Genomic DNA, 22,940 nt, shown 5'->3' with positions numbered 1-22,940 from the left:
CTAAATGACATGGATCAAGCCAAATTTAATCTTAGCTGTTGACTAGAGACTTAATCTCGATTGTTGAAGATTCAACAGGAAAAGTATCAGAGGAGGCTTGAGGGTCAGTTGGAGATACACGAAGATCGATCAGTCAATTCGATTTTCTGGAGCAGGGCAGCTGATAAAATTCGAACAAGTGATATATTGCAGCGAGGGGCAGTGAGCACATAGCAGAGAGGCAGAGATAGTGCCTGAGGGTCAGCGTAGTAGCAGAGAGGTTACGCAAAGGCATCCATAGCTACGTAGAGGCAGCAGGAGCCACACAGGCAGCGAGAGATTTCACAAAGACAGCTAGAGACTGCATGGGTGATGCAGAAGGCCAGAAAGCTGACGCAAAGAGGCAAAGGGCTGACGTTGAGGCTGGTAGGGTTGACACAGAGCCTAGGAGAAGTGCCATAAGAATTTTCATGGGGCAAACTAGTGCTAAGAAGCTAAATATCTGTCTCCGAAGAAGAGGTATTACTGTTGTGTAAAGATCTTTGTTGGGTGAGCCAGTTCAGCACCCTAGTTGTACTGATTCTGCATAATAATAAAACCCTCAAAACTCTTGCACCAGTTTTCCCAAGTTGGGTTTTTCTGGGGACGATTGTACAAAAATAACAGTGTCCCTGGTGTGTTTGTTCCAGTATTTTAGTTGATGCTCTGTATATGAGTTAAGGCTGCATCTGCGTTTATCCTTAGTATTTATATTTATAAATAACTTGTTAATGTAATAAACAAGTTGAAGAATTTAAACCAGAGGATGCAGTAGGGATTTCTAACTAGAAAGAATTAGAAATTTCAAAAATGTTGGGGGTGGTACCTTTATAAATTTTCCTTTTTCACCCACTTTTCCTAAGTTTATATGCTAAATATTTGTTAATTACCAAAAATTGCAAAATTGAGAATTCCCTTAGAAAAATTATTAATTGGTGACCTGACAGTCCTCCCCACCAAAAATTTCTTTTCCTCAAGAAATGCTTGAACAAGCGTCCCTCTATCAGCTTACCCAAATGGCTACTGCAAATGATATCGGGGTCCCAAATGTGCCATTGAGTCATCCCTATCCCCAACACTATCTTGTCATGAAGGAGTCCCTCGATACTAGGACCCCAAGCCATCCCGATCAACGTGAAGCACTCATTGCTCCTCTCAATATCCAACCTGGTATAGGCACCCAAATCCCTCTGCATACCATCAGTAAACAAAGAAACATGATCATATAAAGCCTTGTCTGTCTCCTCGTTCAGCTTCTCTATTGAGTCATCCATCTCATGTACTCGAAGGGTGGGTACCCAAAGGTACAATGAAACTCTAGTGGAGATAAATCCTTGCCTGCACGAGCTTCCCCTGAGCTACCCCTGTTGGTCTTCCCTCCATGCTGGTGAACTCCCCCATGCAAATAAAGAATCACTAAAATCCAATGAAAGTTCGGAATGATCTCCCCTATCAAACCCAATTCACCCCCAAAGGTAGCTAAATTGTCAAGTACTGTGATTCCAGGGTCCCAAGCCCATCACAGGAACAAACTATCCTATAGACCCTATGACACTCTAGTCACGACTAACTGTTTAACATGCTCATACAAGAGCCTCATTTCCTGCAACTCTCGACCATAATATATGTGATGATTAAGGCTATGCCCAGCTTGAGAAGAGGACTCAGCAATTCCCGCACCTATCACTCCATGGCTGGCCCCAATCCTAGACACCCACTTGCCTTGCCATATGATGAAGACCTCGGTGATCCCCCATCTGTCAACATGATAAGACTCTTTGCACTGCTAAGGACTTCTGCACTTCTAACACTCTCTATCGCTTCATCCGCATATGTTTCTACCGAAATCTTCCATCTTGCTACTCTCACTTCGAGGCTCCCATAGCCAGGTATAATCCAAGAGTTTGGGTACCTCAAGGATCCTGCCCCTTATTGCCTGTAGTCTTCTTGACTATAGCTCGATGTCTCCCCACCTCTTCTCTAGAGGTACATGAGCACTCATGGAAAAATCATCATCCTCCTCTACCTCCTTTTCCACCTTCATTGGCACTGCCTTCGAATCAGACACCTCTCCCTTATTCTTCTTCCTCGGACACTGGTTCGCATAATGCCCCACTTCCCTATAGTTGAAGCACTTTATCTTAGAGAGGTCATTTTTATTCCTATTCTCCTGCTTTACCGCAGATGCGAGAGCTGCATCCTCTTCCTCTCCTTTGCTACTGCTTCCTATCTTGGTCAACCATCTGATCTCTTCTTGGCAAAGGGCCGCTCACAATTCTTCCCAATCTGGAAGATTCACTCTGCCTAGAATACTCTAGATAAATGTCTCCCACTCCTCGGAGATTGCATTTAGGGTGGTCCTCACCATCAACTCCTGATCAAGCATGGCCCCTATGGAAGTTACTTGGTCCCAAATCTTCTTAAACTCGCTGAGGAAGTGATTTATCTGCTCCCGCTTCTGCATCTGGCATGACCGCAATTGATTCTCCAGTAACATCTTCCTCTGCACGAAAGTGTGTTGATACAATGTCTTCAAGGTGTCCCACATTTCATTTGCTGCATTCTTCTCGACAATATGTTGGACCACATGATCCTTGACCCCATCAAGGATTATGCATTTCTCCTTGGCCATCGCATCCTCATACTTTTCATTGTCAACTGGGTCGATTGGGATAGCCACGATTCTCAAGGCGAAGGGCTTGATGCGATGTCTACCTATAATAGACAGGATCCTGACCTTCCAAATGAAAAATTTGGACGCCCTGTCTAGCCTGTCCTGATCCCTTAGTTCATTCATGGCCATCTCTCTACTCTTCTTTTCAACTCCTCTGAGTCTCTACGTCCTTCCTTGAAATTCTCTGCTAGACTCCCCTTAAGTCTCGATTTCCCTCATGGAAATCCTCCTGCTAACCGTCGAATCACACCTCTCTGATCTCCTATGCACCTACAACATTAATCTGGATTTCGTGGCAAGAAATCCGCCTAGGTAGCAACTCCCTCTACCTTGGTTTTTACCTGTTAGGTATTGTTCTATCTCGGCAGCAACAACACCCCACCAACTTCACTCCCCATAATCTGCCCACAGCTTCCTATGCCCCAGCAACTGAAGCACTGACCCTCTAGGCTTTGTGCAATCCTAACACTGGCTGAATTTCTCCACTAGCCAACTGCATCAACCCTCCTAGTCTCTACGTGGCTCTTCATGAGCCCCTTTTGCCCTCCTCAGCCCCTGTGCTGGCCTCTCTCTGGCCTGAACTGATGACGCAGTCCCTTTGTGTCAACCCCTCTCTGCTGCTTTTTGCTAGGAACAACTTCTGTCACTCTAGACAGTTGTTTCTGTTGCAAATTCTCTGATTCAGTTGGTGCCTTCAGCTCTCCTGTGATCTGCAACCCTCTGATACCATGTTGAAATTTCTAAGTATTACCCGTTAGAAATTTTATCTGTATTCTACAGATCAATAGCTAAAAGAAATAGACAAACACACAAGTGACATCATTATTTTTGGACAAACGTCCCTAGAAAAACCCAACTTTGGAAAATCGATGCAGCAATTTTGAGGGTTATATTATTATGTAGTCTATCTGAGTACAACTGGGTGCCAAACTAGCTCACTCAAAAGAGAAAATAATCTGGTAGTAATGCCTCTCTATTCGGAAGCAGATATTCCAAAAGTCTTCCCCACGAAACCCTCTCCAGCACAATCTGAGGCTCAACGTCAACCCTCCTGGACTCTGCATCAGCCCTCTGAGGCACTATGTAGCCTCTATAGCCCTCTACATCACTCCTGCTGCCTCTGCATGGATGACGCAGGTCCTTCTGGCCTCTGCGCAGTCTCTTCTGCCTCTGCATGGCTCCCTCTTGCTCAACGTCTGCCTCTCTGCCTCTACGCTGGACTTTCGACACTATCTTTGCCTCTCTGCCTCGTACTCACTATCCCTCACTACAACTCTGATCACTGATTCGATTTCTATTAGCAAACCTCACTCTACAAAATCAAATGACTGATCACTCTAGTGTGTTCTCCAACTGACCCTCCTTGCTCCTCTTATACCTTTCTTATTGTCCTTCAACGACTGAGATTACATGACTAATCAACGGCTAAGATTATATTTGGCTCGATCCATGTCCTTTAGAACCTTCTAACTCAGTTTTATATTAGTACCCATTAATATTTTATTTTTCCTAAGTTTAGACTTAGGAACTCCATTAAAAATATTGATTATTTTAATATTTCCTTAACCAGGTAGAATCTGCTCAAACCATTTCTAGGTCTTGGAGATCTCATGTGCTTTAGCCTCTCCACCAATTTTGATCGCCAGAGCACATCTGATGCCATCCCAAATCAATATGTATATATAGCATAAGTGGACGCCAAGTATCATGAATATGTCGCAAGCATGCTAATCTGCATTGCTCCTGCTAGACCATGTCTCTTGATGATACACTTGGACACTGCTCGGACTTTGGGTACCCTCCTGTAGATGAAGTCTACTGCCCACTGTCCCTTAGGCTCTTGTAAAGCCTCATACTATCTCACCAAAAGTGCATCATGTAGCTCCCTCACCATAGACTCCCCAAGTGTGATCCCAAGAGTGGAACCTACGCTACCTCAGCAACAAACAACGCCATCCCTAAGCTTGTATCCCTCAACTCGTGCCTCCACCAGATGTCTCAACTGGAGAGCCCCCTCCTTGCCCATGACATGCGTGCCTCATCCAACTGCCTAAGGTGGGCTTCCCATGTCCTATTGCCTGAACGAAAAGCATCAAGGGGCAACAACCAAATGCTCTGCGACTGTAAGCAACACTAGACGGTGATGGGTGGGTAGGTTGTTGATTTTAGGTAGCACTGAATGTGCTCTAGCCACGAAAATTGGTTGAGAGGCTAAGGCACATGAGATCTCCAATACCCAAAAAGGGTTTGGGCAGATTCTAAACAGTTTGGGAGATATTAAAATAATTAATATTTCTAATGGAGTACCTAAGTCTAAACTTAAGGAAAATAAAATATTAATGTGAATTAATATAAAATTGTGTTAGAATGGTCCAAAAGTCATGGATCAATCCAGACCTAATCTTAGCCGTTGATTAGGGACTTAATCTCGGCCGTTGATTTGTCAACGAGAAAAGTATAAGAGGAGGCTTGAGGGTCACTTGGAGAACATACCGAGTTGATCAAGATTTCGATTTTCTGGGGTAGTGTTCACTGAGGAAGTCGAAAGAGTGATCAGAGTTGCAGCTAAGGGGAAGTGAATACAAAAGCAGAGAGGCAGAGATAGTACCAGGAGGATTAGTGCAGAAGCCAGGAGAGAGGGACACAGAGCCAACCAAAGGTTCACGCAAAGCCAGCGAGGGCTCACGCAGAGGCAGCCAGGAGCTACGTAGTGCCTCAGAGAGCCAGTGTGTGTGATGCAGAGGCTCTAAGGGCTGACATAGTGCCTCCAAAGGCTGACGCAAGGAGAGCTAAGGTGACGCTGGGTAGACGTTGGGCCAGAAAGGGCTGACGCAGTCCCTAAAGGCTGACGCTAGGGTTTTCGTGGGGCAGATTGGAGCTGGGAGCTATCGAAGTGTTTATCACGGGTTTTGGTCGGAACATGTCTTCGACTGAGAGGTACTACTGCCGAGATTTTTCTCTGTTGGGTGAGTGAGCTGGTTTTGGCACCCAAATTGTATTCTAAAACTGCTTAATAATTAAAACCCTCAGATAGTTGCATCGGTTTTCCCGCATTGGGTTTTTCTAGGGACATTAGTCCAAAAATAACGGTGTCACTTGTGTGCTTGTTTCTGTTTCCTTCAGTTGATGATCTATAATGTGTTGAGCATATACTTGTATTTATTTCTAGTATTTACATGGTAAATAACTTGTTAATTAATAGAACAAGTAGGTAAGAATAAATCAGTAAAGTACATGAAGGGTTCCTAACATTTAGACTTAGAAATTCTAACATGGTATCAGAGCATGGTTGCAAATCATAGGAGAACTGAGGACATCAGCCGAGAAGAGCAGCAATAGCAGAAAACAGTTGTCCCAAGTGACAGAAGTTGTTCCTAGTAGAGAAGAAACAAGGAAGGGGTGATGCAGTGCCTACGTCATTAAGTTCGAGCCAAGAAGAGGCAACGCAGAGGCTGAGGGAGGCAAAGATAGTGTCACACAGAGCCACGAAGAGGCTAGGAGGACTGACACAATTGGCTGAGAAAGCTGATTTTCCGGTGCTGGGATTGCACAGAGCCTAGGAGCTCTAACCTTCAGTTTGATGGGGTTTAGGAGGTTGTGGGTAAGTTGCAGAGTGGAGCTGGTGGGGTACTGTAGTCAAAACAATACCTAACAAGGAAAGGCCAAGGAGGAGGGAGTTGCTACTAAGAAATCTGGATCAGTGATGCAGCTTCACTAACGATTGAAGTGGGGGCATCTTGACATTGGCAGAATGGTTTCCAGGAGGGAAATCAAGGCTCACAGGGAATCACACCAAGAAATTCCAAGAGGGAAGTAGAGGAGTAGCGAGATGGGAGTGAACAAGGTAAGAGACTAAGATAGACTGGACAGAGCCTCAAAATTCATATTCTGGATGACCAGAATCCTAACCGTTCTAGACAGAAATCGTGTCAAGTACTTCGCCTTGAGGACGATAGCTATCCTAGTTGACCCAACTGATAATAACAAGTATGAGGAGGCAATGGCGAGGGCCAAGAGCATAATTCTTGATGGGTTCAAGGACCATGTGGTACAACATATTGCCAAAAAGGACATGGAAAATGAGATGTGGGAGGCCGTAAAGAAATTGTACCAGCATACTTCTGTGGAGAGAAGGATGTTACTAGAAAATCAGCTGCGATCATACCAGATGCAGAATGGATAACAGATCGACCCTTCCTCGATCAATTGAAGGAGAACCGGGATCAACTGACTTCCATAGTGGCCACACCAGATCAAGAATTGATGGTGAGAACAACCCTGAACGCAGTCTCAAAATACTGGGAGGTGTTTGTCTAGTGCATACTGGGCAGGGTGACCCTTCCAAATTGGGAGGAAATGTGTGCTGCTCTTCGCCAAGAAGAGATCAGAAGGATGAGCAAGGCGGGAAGCAGTCCCAAGGGGATTAAAATCAAGGAGGAGGAGGAGATGGATGCTGCCCTAGCATCTGAGGGAAAGCAGGAGTAATGGAAGAAGAAAGACCTCTCCAAGGTCAAATGCTTCCACTGTGGGGAGCTGGGTCATTATGCGACCCAGTGTCCAAGGAAGAAGAGCAAGGGAGAGGCCTCTGATACCAAGGCTGCGCCAGCAAGGGCAGAGAAGTAAGTGGAGATAGACGATGCCTGTGCCATGAGTGCACACACACCACTTGACCAGAAGTGGGGAGACATCGAGATGTAGTCAGACAGACTACAGGTAATGAGGGGCAAGATACTCGAGGTACCCAACCTCTTGGATTAGACCTTGCTACAAGAGCCCCGAAGAGGAGTAGCAGTACTAGCGGATGTCAGTAGAGACAGATGTGGATGGAGCAACAGAGAGAGCTACAGTGCAATATTCCAGTACAACGTGAGGTAGCAGCGTGAGAAGCAGAGGACTGTTGCACCAATGCAAGATGGTATAGAGAGGTGTGAAACAGTGCGAGATGCATGGAGTTGTTACAGCAGCGCAAAGGTCAGAGAGGGAGCACCTGAGGGAGTTTCAACATCGAGGGTGTATCTAGCCTGAGAGAGATGTCAAAGTTGGGAGATCAGTTACTTACTTCTCAGTAGCTAATTTTCAGTGCAGCAGTTAGCAGTGACAGTGCTATGGGCAGCACAATGTAACAAGATGAGAGGGAGTTGTAGTATGGATGCAGCAGTGGTAGTGGTAGGGCCATGGATAGCAGTACAAGATTCATCAGTGTAGATGATGGGCAGCAAGCCTAGCATCAGCCAATGCCGGATGATCAGGGTGATACTTAGTGAGGAGTATTGCTAGAGCGCAGTCCTCGCTAAGAGGGAGTGTTGATTTGGGGTAGCATCGGATGTGCTCTAGCCATGAAAATTGGTGGAGAGGCTAAGGCACATGAGATCTCCAATACCAAGAAAGGGTTTGGGTAGATTCGAAACAATTTGGGAGATATTAAAATAATTAATATTTTTAATGGAGTCCCTAATTAATGTGAATTAATATAAAACTGTGTTAGAATGGTCCAAAAGTCATGGATCAAGCCAAATCTAATCTCAACCGTTGATTAGGGACTTAATCTCGGCCGTTGATCTGTCAACGGGAAAAGTATAAGAGGAGGCTTGAGGGTCACTTGGATAACATACCGAGTTGATCAAGATTTCGATTTGCTAGGGTAGGGTTTGCTGAGGAAGTCGAAAGAATGATCAGAGTTGCAGCTGAGGGGAAATTAATACAGAAGCAGATAGGCAGAGATAGTACCAGGAGGATCAGCACAGAATCTGGGAGAAAGGGACGCAGAGCCAGCCATAGGTTCACGTAGAGCCAGCGAGGGCTCACGCAGAGGTGGCCAGGAGCAGCGCAGTGCCTTAGAGAGCCAGTGTGGGTAACGCAAAGGCTCTAAGGGCTGACACAGTGCCTCCAGAGGCAAACGCAGGGAGAGCTAGGGTGACACTAGGCAAACACTGGGCCAAAAAGGGCTGACGCAGTCCCTAGAGGCTGACGCTAGGGTTTTCGTGGGACAAATTGGAGGTGGGAGTTGTCAAAATGTTTATCTGGGGTTTCAGTCGGAACATCTGTCTTTGACTGAGAGGTACTACTGCCGAGATTATTCTCTGTTGGGTTTGACGGTTTTGGCACCCAGACTGTATTCTGAAACTGCTTAATAATTAAAACCCTCAGATAGATACATTGGTTTTCCCACATTGGGTTTTTCCGGGGACATTAGGCCAAAAATAATGATGTCACTTGTGTTCTTGTTTCTGTTTCCTTCAGTTGATGATCTATAATGTGTTGAGCATGTACTTGTATTTATTTCCAGTATTTACATGGTAAATAACTTGTTAATTAACAGAACAAGTAGGTAAGAATAAATCAGTAAAGTACATGAAGGGTTTCTAACAGTTAGACTTAGAAATTCCAACATAGGTCCCCAAGGGTACAACCAAGAGTCTGCAAGGATACCAAAGAGTAATCGTATGGATGTTCCTCTCTCTATCTCGGATCTACTAATAACCCAATCGAAGACCTTTCTCTGATGAACATGGCGTCCCTAGAAGCTCAACCTGTCCTCATCGATCCAGGGTGAGCTGCACCCAATGGTATGCCTAATGTCCCTATCCACAAGTCCCCTTGGAGGCAATGCTCCAAGAGCCCACTGCGTCACACCATATGCCACTGCATACCACCAAGTATCCTCATACTCCATAGCATGCCATTGTACCCTACATCCTATCCCTGTACACCACTAGATACCTCGTGCTACTAATGCACCATCCTGTATCATCTCATATCATGCCTGTGTCATTGTACCTGGCACTCCCCATGTGTACTCAATGCGATGGGAGTTTCTCCTCCTACTCCACTATGCATGCCAACATGATATAGCAAATAACCATGCCTTTCCGTGCTCCTCTGTAGGCCACTGCTCATCATTGTATGCTCCTACACATCCCTGGATGTCATGGCCTAAAGTTGTGACAACACGCGTCGGCCCACACCCGAATATCATCATCACCTCCACCATCGCATCATCATACCTTCTGATGAATGGATCTCCCCCCCAAATCGTCTTAGAGGGACCTGAGAAGTAAATCTCCCTAGGTACCAGTAGCGATGCCACCAATGATCTACTCTTCTGTGTCCTCTTTTCCCAACATAACTATGGAGAATCCCCAACCCCATACAAGGCACTATCTAGTGGCCTGCTAATACCACCTCCTTCGACAATCTCCTGCCAAAGTTTGTTGAGTATCTCATGAGCCCACACATAACCAACATAACCCAATGACCCATGGAGTTCCCTCACACACTGACTGGCCACTGGTGTTGACTGAAATTTCCTTAACAAATGTGTGCTCTTGATTGCCAGGTCAACTATACCACCACCAATGCCATAGTCAATCTATGTATCTGGAAAATGGTAGGTAGTCCCACCTAGATCCCAATGCCAACATGGGCCTATGGTATCCCTGATACCTAAACATGCCTGCCAATTCTCACTCTAGCCTATTACAGAATCCATATGCCTAGCCCACTCCATCGAGTACAAACTCAAAATATCTCACCATCTAACCCCAAGGAAACGATCGAAAGCACAAGCCCTCGTACATTGAACTATTCGTCCAACCTGCAAACATTGCACGTTGTGCAACTCATGTCACCTCGTCTTGCCACACTGGTCAACATTATATGTCTAAGTAACTCCACATCTCTCTCCCCTGTATAGAGGTAACCTAGCAATGTTGCAAGCCCCATCTATATAGGACTGAAGAGAGCTATTGTATGGAAGTATTGTAGTTCTGCTAATGGTTTATGCATTTAACTGGTCTAAATTGGCAGCTGACCCAATGATGACTGCTCGTTCTTCTCCACCATGGGCTCTACATGGGTCACAACCTACCCCTCCATGACTAGCTCACGTCCCTCTATGTGTTCTCCATGTTGTTGTAGGTGGTTTCTATCAGGGAACTCAGTCATGGCTCCGAGTACCTTTGTGTCTTCTAGCACCTCACCTAGGGACAACACCTCATCAACATATGGCTCTAGGGGTGTAGGCTCTACTCTCTCCACCAAGGTGTAAAATGGTTCTATCAAAGAAGTCTCCAACAACGGTGAGTCTTGTGCCACACTAGGTATATCAATGTGCCCCTCACTATCCTACGTATCCTCATGCTCAACCTCCTCCTCAGGTTCTTGACATCTAAAGCCTGGTCTCCACCAACAAAAACACCCCCTGGTCTCACCCTATGACTGCCCTCCTTTACAGGATGATCTCATCCTTGAACCATGCTTCTCCATTGGCTCATCCAGAAAATGAGGCACATAGTAGGAAAACCAAATTAACCATTCGTATGGGTGTTGTAAACCAAATTGGCCATACGTATGGGTGGTGTACTACTCAGTTGTGCGTGCATGCACATGGCTTCTCTGCTGGGTATGACTCAATGTCCCCACTTTGTTGCATCCTCGCTATGACCTGTTGGTTTTGCCTCCTCAACTATTGGTTCTGCCTCATCAACTCCTCCATGATCCCCTGTGTACTCTTCCCTTTTTGTGTCATTGGAGTGCCCATAAATTCACCAGTCACAATGCATGCATGGCCAAAACCTCCATGATCTTGCTAGCTCCCCCACAACTAGCTAAGATCATGCTTTGATACCACTGTCATATTCCTAATGGAAAAATTTACAGTGATAACAAAATTTGCAAGACAATTCACCATAAAACACCAATAAACCATAAATGCTCCCAAAAATGCCAAAATGAGCAATTTTATTATATATAACTGTTGGAGTACAATGTGAAATAGAAAGAGTGAACTTGGGCTTGCACAAGGCAATCTACAGGCCTCAGGTGTTTATCTTCTACAAATTTGTGCTGGCCCTAGTAATTTTGCTGCTAGCACTGCTGTTTGTGTTGAGACCCTGATTTTACCCCTCAAATCTGCCCAAAAGATTCTGCAAAATTAGATATGAGATCCTTGTCAAAAACCCAGAAAAACCCAAAAAATATTTTCTCTAGTTTTAACGTCCCAAAATTGACCCCAAATTCCCAACACTTCTCCACTACCAGTGAATTTCGATCTACAGGAATTTTTGTCTTTACAACCCTCCAAAATAGTGGAAAATATCCCCTTGGCTCACTTCTAAGTTCTAACTCCACTTCTAAGTTCTAATTCCCACACAACAAACTGACTCCAAATTCCTCTGACCAAGACCATCCACAATAGCTCCCTCTCAATTACTGTGTAGGCCTGCATAGTAATAACGTAGACTCAACAAGAGAAATTCGTACTAGTGAGATGGGCTCACTTCAACTCTGCAATTCTCTCCTCTCCTCCAACAAATTCTGCAAGTAGTGTCCAGCAAATGGTGTGGCTTCTAATTCTCGACACCAACTCCCCAAAGGATAGCGTAGCTTTGATTTTGCATCCCAGTTTAGCTTAGAAGATTTGTGGCACTTGTGCTATGCCTCTCCCTGCCTCCACAAGACAATGGTGAAACCTTCCTAAGGTGGCACTCGTAGTCCACTGAAGAGAAGGGTGAGTTTCCTCCTTGGGAAACTCTAGTGCTCAACAACACTTGTGACTCAACTGAACAACTTGAGCAACAACAAAGTTTGTCAAATGATCAAAAGCCCCTAAAATGAGAGCCTCACCTCCAATTTATAGCTAGCCATCCCTCATGCTCCTTGTGGGCTCCACCCATCAAATTCCCTCTCTCACCCAATTCGAATTCCTCCAAGGGGTGTATATTCCCTTGGAGTGGCCCCCACTCTCCACTTCCCATCGAATTTCTTGGCTTTTCTAATGTTTGGGGGTGACACCTTTATAAATTTTCCTTTTTCACCCACTTTTCCTAAGTTTATATGCCAAATATTTATTAACTGCCAAAAATTTCAAAATTGAGAATTCCCTTAGCAAAATTATTAATTGGGGACATGACATAGATCCTCTCCTATAAGCCAGAAAGACTAAGCTAGGTCATCAAGTTTGACCAGAAGATTGACACATTTACCCAAGGAACCATAAAGGACTTTGGCAAAAGGCCCTAGTTACTCATATTTCCTTCTCAAGGATGGATTGATCTATAAACGTGCACATGAAAATTTACATTGCCCATTCCAAGATGGATTCATTTATAGACATACATCATCATGGCATGCTCATGGACTTTTCAAGAATAAATTTCAGCTAAGGGGAAATATGTTGGAGCCAAGGAGAATACATCCCTTACTAAGGGGAGTGTTGATTTTTTGTGTAGTATCGGGAGTTATTCCCGCCAATGTTATTAGAATCAGTGGAATTGATCAGTCAAGCCGTTTTTGGCCTAAGACCAGTTGAACCAGAATAGGTCGTTTGGATACCGAACCGGTCGATTCAAGACCGGTTTCGTGCAGTTTGTACCCATGCAGGCCAGCGGAAAAAAATGGTTTTTTTATTTATTTTTTATTTTTTTAGTTGGTTGGCCCACTTCTAATTTTCCCCTAGGCTAGCCTAATAATCAAGCCCATGGCCCTAGTATTTCTATGCAACTCATGGTAATGTTAAGAATTGGTAATGTAAAATTCTTAAAGTAAAAGGATAAAAATAAAAGATAAAGGTGAATCATTTTACTTAAAGTTTAACATTAACATGAAATGGCTCAGGATGTTTGAGAGTGGTTCCAACCTCATTGGATTTCATATGCAGAAAGTAGAAGTTTATATTTCACTCAAAATCTAGCAGACTAAGCAATTTTTCAGGCCCTTCAAAATTGGTGGGATTGCAACTTTTCCATTGGATTTTTTCATGTATGAGAGTATGGAACTAGTATTTAATAAAGAGCACCAATCCCTCTATGTACTTTGATGTTAGTGGCATTGGTTTTCGAACTCCTCTATCATGACTCTACTAAAAATGTACCCATCACTCAAACAAAATCTTGACATGACATGCTATGTTTTTTCTATCTTATTTTAATGCCTAAATGGTTATATTGATGACGAAGACCCCAATATAGGCAATGATTTTGATGATATGTAGGCATTTGTTGTAGCATGATTTTTTGTTGGATTTTAGAGGCCATCTAGAGCCGATTTTTTGATGTATTTTTAGTTTAGAGATGGATTGCACTCTATGCTACTTTGGTTATGTGCACCCTTACATGCTATGTAAATGAGAACTTTTGCATATTTGTGTATAAGTGGTTTGGATTCATATGGATGCACATGAATATATATGTTTTTCTTTAAAATACCAATATTTTATGCGTTTTTGGTAAACTGGTTTTTTACTGGTTCCAATCGGCCCGGTTGACAAGCTTTTTTGGTTCGGTCACCAATTCCATTATGATAATATTGATTCCACATGCCAAGAGGCCTCATAGTCATCCTAGAAAATATATGAAATTAAAATAAACATAAATTTTATTTTTTTGGTTTCATGTAAGCTGAAAAAGGACAAGTTATCTCCACCATGAAAGGGTGTGTCTCTTGAGGTAAATGCGCCCATTCAACTTGTATATATATATATATATATATATATATATATATATATATATATATATATATGATGTGACACTTTATTTGATCACTCAGTCATCATCATCTCTCTTCTATATTAGCCACACATGGGAGCAAATAGAGGACAAATTTGATTGAAGCTTGGACTTGGATTTTTGGCACAAATTTTCTGGACAATTTTAGAATTGTAAACCTTGCTGAAGAATAATGTCTCCTAAGAATAAAAGTTGTTGGGTTTTTTTCCAAGGTTGGTTTTTCCCAAGGTAAATTTATTGCTTCTATTGTGCATGGTTTTCTCTTTATGATACTATTGTTTTCACTGCATTATTGTTGAGATTTTCAACGTATAATTGCTCAATGATATACGTGGCATAAGATAAATTGATTGGAAATCATTAGGAAGTAATTATCAAATCAAAATATTGGTTCTACTATACATCCTAGTAGAAAATTCAACACAAATGACTATCAATCTAGGTTCAACTGCCTATAAATAATACACACAAACATAGAATCTGTCCTTCTTTGTCACAAAATAATTGGTGTGCCCCAAGGAGAAACACTAGAACTTATCATGACCAAATTCAGTGATTCTTGAAGTTGCACTTGTATTTCGCGTAGCTCATGTGTAGTCATGCAAAAAGGAGCCTTGGAAATGGGGTTTTACCAAATCTAAGTTCAATAGAAAAAGCAATTTCCTACTTTGGTGGTAGTCCTCGGTGCTCATTAGGAAAAAAATAAAAGAACACTGACAAAACCATATATGATTCCAAAGATAATTGATCCCCTTCATTCAAAGTTGTAACTACAAAAATTTAGCAACCCTTATTTAAATTGCACTTCATCTGTTGAGCTGAATTGAATCTCTATGACATGGGTCTCTTCTTCCCACGAAGAACCAAAAACTATCCTACATCATCGATAAAATGTAGAACCTTGACATAAAAATACAAAACAACCCAATGAGATTCCAGCGAATCCATTCCTATGATTAGATCATAAGTCCCAAGAGAAATTCTGTAAATATTTATAATAGTAGTACATACCGCCAAGTCTAAAGTACATCCCTTTTCCAAGGGACCCACATTTTTCAGTACGTCTTGAAGCCATTTCGACTTGAATAAAATCTCTATGCTTTATTGCTACTAACCAACATCTTACTAAAGAACTAGGTGAAAAGTTATAGTCATGCCAAAATCAAAAGACCTGTGCCATACCAAGAGCGAAAGAGAAGACTTGTGAAACCTTAGACTCATCCGAAAATCTCAGACCAATCTCCACCATCTAAAGTACCTTTTGAAGATCTACTCAATGGGATATATATATTTGTTTATATGAAGGGTCACGACCCTTGGAGGAAGTTGACATGAATCCTTTTGAAGCCAACCTTGAACTTCGGCAAGAAACTTAAAATTTAAATTCAAATTTTTTCTATATGTGCAAATAAAATTTGTGCCAAATAATAATAATTTCTTTATCAATTTTGAATTTCACCTTTGGTGTTTAATGGGTTTCTCAAGGAAAATTATTCCCAAAGCTGCCCCATTATTTAACAGGGGCATTTTGTAGCACTAGCAATGGGATTCGTTCAAATTGTATAATGGATTCTAGAAGGGGCTTTATGTAGAACTTTTAATTTTATTGTATGGGTCCATATGGATCTTATGAATTTTTTAGAGCATTACTGATCCAAATTAAAAACCATAAGAAGCATTGAGATCAAAGCTAAGAGACGGGCCTTGGTAGAATTAGTTGACGATAGTGCTTTCTAGTTGTGACACTAATATTGCAGGGATAATTGTGGTTTACATGCATATTTTTTATCAGAGAATCTAGGGTTTGAGATAGTAGAGATTTTCTCTGGTCTTGTAGAAAAAGTTGAGACAACTTAAGGTTGGGCATAGAACAAACTTATGGCACATTGGTCACAACAATGCTATTTATGAAGTATTGTGACAATGATATTGTTGAAGCAGTGGTTGAGCAACATATTCAATGTGAGCTATCCTACCCGTTTATCTTCTTTCTTAAGGTTGCAGGGTGTGCAAGGAAGGAGAGTGGAGTCTCTTTCAGGTCAAATCTTGAGAACACTTTAGGGTGGCAGGGTGGTGCTAGGGCAGGTTGGAGCCTACACAAGGCATTGGAGTCACCTTCCAGTCAGAGTTAGTAAACAGGGTGTTGGAGCATCCTTTAGGTTGGAGCTTGTAAACCACGACATTGGAGCGTCCTTCCAATTAGAGTTGACAAACTAGGGGATTGGAGCCTCTTTTAGTTGGAGCTGAAAATCTTGGAAGTTGAAGCTTCCTAGTTGATGTAAATTATGGAAGACAAATATTAAGAAGGGTTCGATGGTTTTTCTCCCGGAATGGTTTCCACCTAAAAAATATCTGTGCAATGTCTTTGTTATTGTGCACTGTTGAATGGTGTTGATGACTACTTTATGTTTATCTGATACTGGTATGTGATCTGCAATGGAACGCTAAACTGGATCTTCAACCATAGGCTCGATCTTGTGTCAAAACTGGATATACAACGGAATACCGAGCTGGATCCTGAACAACTAGATCTATTACTATCACGTATGGATAGGCAGTAGTTGTTCAAGCAATTGGCTTCGTTTACTCACAAACATAGATTGCATTCTCCCTCTAGCTGACTAATGCTCTAAGTGGTAAGTAGTTCTGCTTCACGGTAGTGTACAGGAACCAGCCAGCTCACTAAGCTAAGCCAAGCCCTGCTAAGCCAATAAGGCAATATTCCATCTTCCCTCTAGATGGGCTGACATACCCTAGCACTTATTCTCTTGGGCTGCCTCAGAAGGCATTGACTCAGTTCTATGGTCACTTCACCCCCCTGAAGGAGAAGGGAGATATATTGCTTTGAGCCGAGGAGTCTTGCTATTGTGATACTAGTTTTTGGAGGATGGATATATATAAAGTTTTCAGCTATCCAAAATTGTCTTGTACATAATTGAATTTCACTGACCATTGTCTTCATGGTTTTGTAATCTTGATGTCTCACTGAGTCGACATCTGTTAAGGAGGAATGGTTAAGGGTTTTAGCAATGATATTGAAGAACACAAGATAGACTTTACTGCTGTCATAATTGTTGTCATAGAAGTAAATTTCAGATCTAGTTTATGCACTATAAGATTGCCCTAGAAGGCTGAAACTTTGTGCCATAAGATTAGCATCCTTTATCTTGGATTTTCTTGGTGATTGGGGTTGTGGAGTGAATTATTGTATGTTGTTTCTACAATTTTATGTATAATTCAGATCAGCTCTAAGGCTGAAAATTGATAGGGTTAATATCTGAGAAACCTCCTTGTGAAGTGAAATTTTTGAAGTTGCATTAGTTGTCCTAGTTCAAAAATTTTTTGCATATCATATGTATGATGGAGTCTTCTTGGTGAATATAAATGCAAGTTCTTACCCATGTCAATTAATTCACTGCAGTTAATGTATACAAATACTTAAATAGATTTTTCAAGCCCTTTCCACTCTAGGAATCATTCTGGATGTATAAAATGACGTAAATCTTCTGGTTGATTTTTGCCCAAATCCACAATATAGTGCTCATTTTGTGAATATTTACATTTCACGCAAGCCCCGAAAATATAGAATTTAATTGACAATTTAATTTTCAGTGTAAGTGAGAAACAAAAAAACAATGCAGAAACACTAATACAAGAACAAGGAAGTTCAACTCTTACAAGTTTAAAGCCTGCCTTAGACTCACAAAAATTTTGAAGTATATTTTTCTTTGGATCCACAGCTAAAGAAGAGGGCTGCGATGATCACATAAAATGGTTGTAGAATCCTGGTTTCAAAAATTTCTAGGGTGCCTAAATCCTCAATCAGTCAGCCTACCATTATATTGACCAACCTTGATCAGAAATTTATGCCATGTGAAATTTGAATAACCCTCACAAAATTAGTGGGCTTCAACCATTATCTTAGGTGCAACAAAGAGTCCATCAAATCCACCTATTATCTAGATCTATCTTATTGGAAGCATACGAAAAGCGTCATCTTTTTCCAAGTTTTTCTTCGTTTTTTTGGAGAATAGAAAGTACTCATATTGTTGCTGAATATAACTATAGTGTCATGAAACTGACCATCATTCCCGTCCTATGGAAATCATAATTTATATTCCTTGTATATAGGGATAAAAGGATCTCTAACTTGTCTATGAAATGATGATGATTATAATGAATATACTGTCCTAATTCCCTTTTCCTTTGCTTTAATTTTGTATAGCATCTATATAATGAATATGTAAGGTCCATGGAACTACATTATGATTCATGAATGCAACATTTACAAAGAGTTCCCTTTAGAAATCTAAAATCACGATCCTCTAGATTTTGTTCCTAACAATGTTCATCATTAGAAGAATGATCTTCAATTTTTCATGACCTCGAAATATAACATGAAAAACATGTTTATAAATCACAACGAAATATTATTTACTAGGCAAACCCATTCATTTGTTTTCACCACTAACAAAAATAATAAAGTGGAATGTTGCTCGTAAAACAAACTTAAAACCTCCTATAGATAGCACTCTATTCATTTCGTACAAAAGCAAAAAGGAAACAAACTTAACAGACTATGAACCACAATTCATGCACCTGCTCGCCTTGATCATCACAGTAGCCTAAAAGTGAAACAAGGTTCTGATGGTGCACTCGAGATAACAACTCTATTTCATTCGAGAATTCTCTTTCTCCTTGCAAAGATCCCTCTTGGGCACGCTTTATAGCTACTATTGTACCATCATTCAAAATGCCTTTGTAAACCATACGATAGCCACCTTGTCCAATTTGCATAGAAGCACTAAAATTATTTGTAGCTAATGACATCTCCTCAAAATCAAAATCTTTGACACCTGCTACTTTGACTCGCTTTTTTGCTGTAATGGGAATAGACAACCATACTTAAGATTGCCATCAAAGCTAGGATGATAAATTGGTTAAATTCAACCATATCATGTCTCTGTTAGAAAAATATTCATTCTAGGTAGCATCTTTTCAATTTATGAATATGAAAAATGGATTTATATGAAACAACAATCCAATTGTTTGAGAGAGTTTGTAACTATACATAAGAGGAGAAACGCAACATAAATAAAATTGATTTTCATAGCTTCAAGGCAAACAATTAGGATGACATCATGTCCTTCTTTTTGCTGATCACTGCAATATTTATTGAGGTAGGACTTAGATGCATATGTAGCAAATAGAAGATTATAGTTAGATTGCAATTTTTGGCATGCATGACAAGTGCTAGAGCTAGCTTCATATACATCTATACCCATATACCTTCCTATGAAAAAAGGAGTTATTATGGAGCAACTAATCTACCAAGCAATTTTTTTTTTCTGGAAGCAACTTTACTATATTTTGCATGCCGCTTGAAAATCAAAGCCAGAATAATCATAGAAACAATGGCTGTACCAAATATAGTCCCAATCAAAATTCCTGCAAGAGCACGCTTACTCAAGCCAGATCCACCAGTACCCAGTTCCACTGTAACAAATAACAATACATCAGAACCATATTTCCAGCTTCATACATGTAAATGAATCCCTTTCTTATATTATACCTTCACTTCAAAGGATGCGAACAAGCACATCTGTTCAACTACAAAAACAAGAACAAATCTTGAAAACTAGGTGACTTTCACTATGAACAGTAAGAGGAAATAATGGATTTTAAATACCAAGTTCCACTGTAACAAACAACAATACATCAAAACCAGAGTTGTAGGTTCATACATATAGATGAATCCCTTCCTAAACTATATTTTCTCTTAAACGTATGAGAAACAAAGAAGCACATCTTTTTGACTACAAAAACAAGAACCATCTTGTAAAATGATCGATTTTAAAGTTTGGAGGCATGAAATAACCATAATAATCTATGTTCCATGAGTTTCCAGAATGGGGGGAATGAAGTGGATGTGTATCCACAATAGCTAGCGCACCCTCCCAAATTTTCAAGGAGATAGAATAATATATAAATACATATAGACATTCTCTTCCAGTTATAAAGCCCAAGTAAAACCACCAAGTATTTCTCCTCATTTCAAACATGGGACCCAGGGTAAACCCTAGAATCTTCAGAACAGAACGCTGGTCAACAACAAGGCTCAAAGAAATTACAATAATATGTGAAATATTTTCTAACACAACTAAGGTGAAGCCTGTTACCCACCATTCCGTGGTGATATCCCTAGGAGATTTTATTTTTTTCCTCCAATATGGTCCTTAACTGGCAGCCAGCAGCCCCTTGCAACCATCAGCTAGCTCATTGTACCATTTCTCCACCACTTGAGTCAGCGATGTGGTCCCCTCCCATCTGCCATGATCGTATGTTTGAAGATGGGCCTCCAGAATCTAAAAGTATGCATTGTCATTTTGAAATTGAGTATTGTAGTTTGCTTATCATGGACAATTCTAGGCATGGATTAATGGGAGGATTGTTAGTTTTTGGTAGCATCAGAAGTGCTCTCGCCTTGAAATTGGTGGAGAGGCTAAAGCCTAAGACAAATGAGTTCTAAATAACCCAGAAACCGTTTGGTGAAATTCCACCCGGATTGTATTTTATTAAAATAGTTAATATTTTTAATGAAATTCCTAAGTCTAAACTTAGGGAAATTAAATATTAATAAGCATTAATCAAAATATGGGTGAGAATGATTTAGAAGGCAAATCAACTCAAGTTTTAATCTTAGCCATTGATTAGAGACTTAATCTCAGCTGTTGAAGACTCAATAGGAAAAGTATAAAATGGAGGCTTGGGGTTCATTTGGAAACACACACGGTGAGAATGAATTGATCTGGAGTTCGATTTCTGGGGCTGGGAAGCTGAGAAATTCGAACTAAGTGATCATTCAACAGCAGAGGGGCAGTGAGAATCTGGGAGAAGGACTTTGCAGAGAACACTGATAGAGAGGCGGAGAGAGATTGTAGAGAGGCAGCGTAGTAGCTGGGAGAGATGACATTAGGCCAATCTAGACCCACGCAGCTCTGACGCAGAGCAAAAGGGCCAGCGCAGAGCAGAGAAGTTGTCTATCACGCAAAAGCCATAACAGCCGAAACATATGGGAACTACCGAAACAACCGGGAAAGCTGACGCAGAGGGCAGAAGAGGTGACACAAAGCCTAAAAGGATGGAACAGGGCCTACATAGGGCCAGTGCAGAAGTAGCGGGGGTTAGCCAGCCTTGTGCTGGATCAGCCAGAATTCTATTGGGTGAAGTGAGGTAAAAATCACTCTGATTTTCCGCCATTATTTTCTCTGTAAAGGATTGCTAGATGAGCATCCTCAATTTGTATTTAGATATTTCTCCTGCATAATAATCAACCCTCAGAATTGTTGCACCGGTTTTCCCACATTGGGCTTTTCTGGGGACCAATGTGTCCAAAAATAAGTGTGTCTTATGCATCTTTTTCTTTGCTCTGTTTTTTGTTTCATGAGATCAAATATTTAATTAGTGTAGGCTACAGAAGTAATTTGCTTCATCATTCAAAAGAAAAACTTGATGAATGTAAATTAAAATCAAGTAGGTGAAGTATATTAATATTTTTTTGCAGTAGGGGTTCCTTCAGTGTAGGAATTTTCACAGGAATTTGGTGCAAAGGATGGGCTAGGTCTGCGCTCCTATCCCCTAGACCCCTTTTAGGAATTAACCTTGGATTCTAGTCCCATGGGATCTCTTTTACTAACTATTTGGTTTCAAGGATGGTATTTCACGGGAAACCCCAATTTTGGTTGCAAGGTCCCACTTCCTTATTTGCTTATATTTCCCCCTTGCCATTTGTTATTACCCCATCCATCATTTCTCCAACATGGGTCCACATCCCTAAATCGGGTCCACTTAGGGTGAGCTCGCCCCTTCCCCCTGCCCAAACCTTCGGTCATGGCCTGGAATGAACCCGAAGGTAGATGCAGCTGAAACTTAAACACATATATGCCCACATTCAATAGGAAAAGTACCACAAAATACAAAAGATAATAGGGACAAAAGCATTTAGCACGGGAGCAAAAGCCAATACATGAGCTCTACTCCATCATCATGGCCATCACCTTGGTTCCTATAGGTTCTATGATCCTTCTTCATCATATAAGAAACCATGATTGTCCCAACCATTGGTGGGCGATGAACCGCCCCACCTTAAAAGGGGGAATTCACTACTATATCTTAAACATCATGCTCTACCCCCTTAAGCCCCGAGAAGTTAATAAAAGAACATCATAAAAAGGAAAAAGGCATATAAAAAACGGTGGAAAAATCAAGGTCAGGGCACCTCAAGTACCACGATTTCTCCCTCCTACACATTATAAACCCAAGTGTGGGCTTCCCTCTTATTAGCTACCCTTGTACCCCAACATGTGAACCAGGGAAACCCCTTCTCATCCCCTACTTCATTCACCTATCTGTCACATGACACCACCTTTTGATGGATGTACCTTGACTATATTATCCCCTTTAGAGGTAGAAACCACATAATAGGGCACTTAGTTAACCCCATTTGGAGTTTAGGAAACATTGCCACACCCTGAAACCCATTATGGAACGACAGGTCATTATGTAGTCCCCACCTGTGGTGCATGATTAGGTAAGCTCATTTACTCGATTTCTCTAATGATGTGTTGTACTAGAGGGCTAGGGGACGCATTGGATCTTATGCAGGATTGTAGATGGTTTCCATTTAGGTTTGGTCTCCCTATACGGGTCCTAATCCTCCAGAGAGCTACATTGGCACATGTAGG

At 41.4% G+C, this 22,940-nt stretch overlaps 1 pseudogene; it reads right to left on the bottom strand.

Moving 5' to 3' along the window:
• The window catches only part of LOC149194263 (putative LRR receptor-like serine/threonine-protein kinase At1g06840), a 141,817-nt pseudogene that overhangs the window by 90,295 nt on the left and 28,582 nt on the right, over positions 1 to 22,940 (bottom strand).

Source organism: Pinus tabuliformis, chromosome 2_2 (assembly GCF_031772625.1).
Source record: "Pinus tabuliformis cultivar Carrire ecotype Pingquan chromosome 2_2, CPIR1, whole genome shotgun sequence".
In the NCBI taxonomy this organism is placed as follows: Eukaryota; Viridiplantae; Streptophyta; class Pinopsida; order Pinales; family Pinaceae; genus Pinus; species Pinus tabuliformis.
Note: the sequence above shows the minus strand (reverse complement) of the source record. Positions and strands in the feature narration are given on the sequence as shown.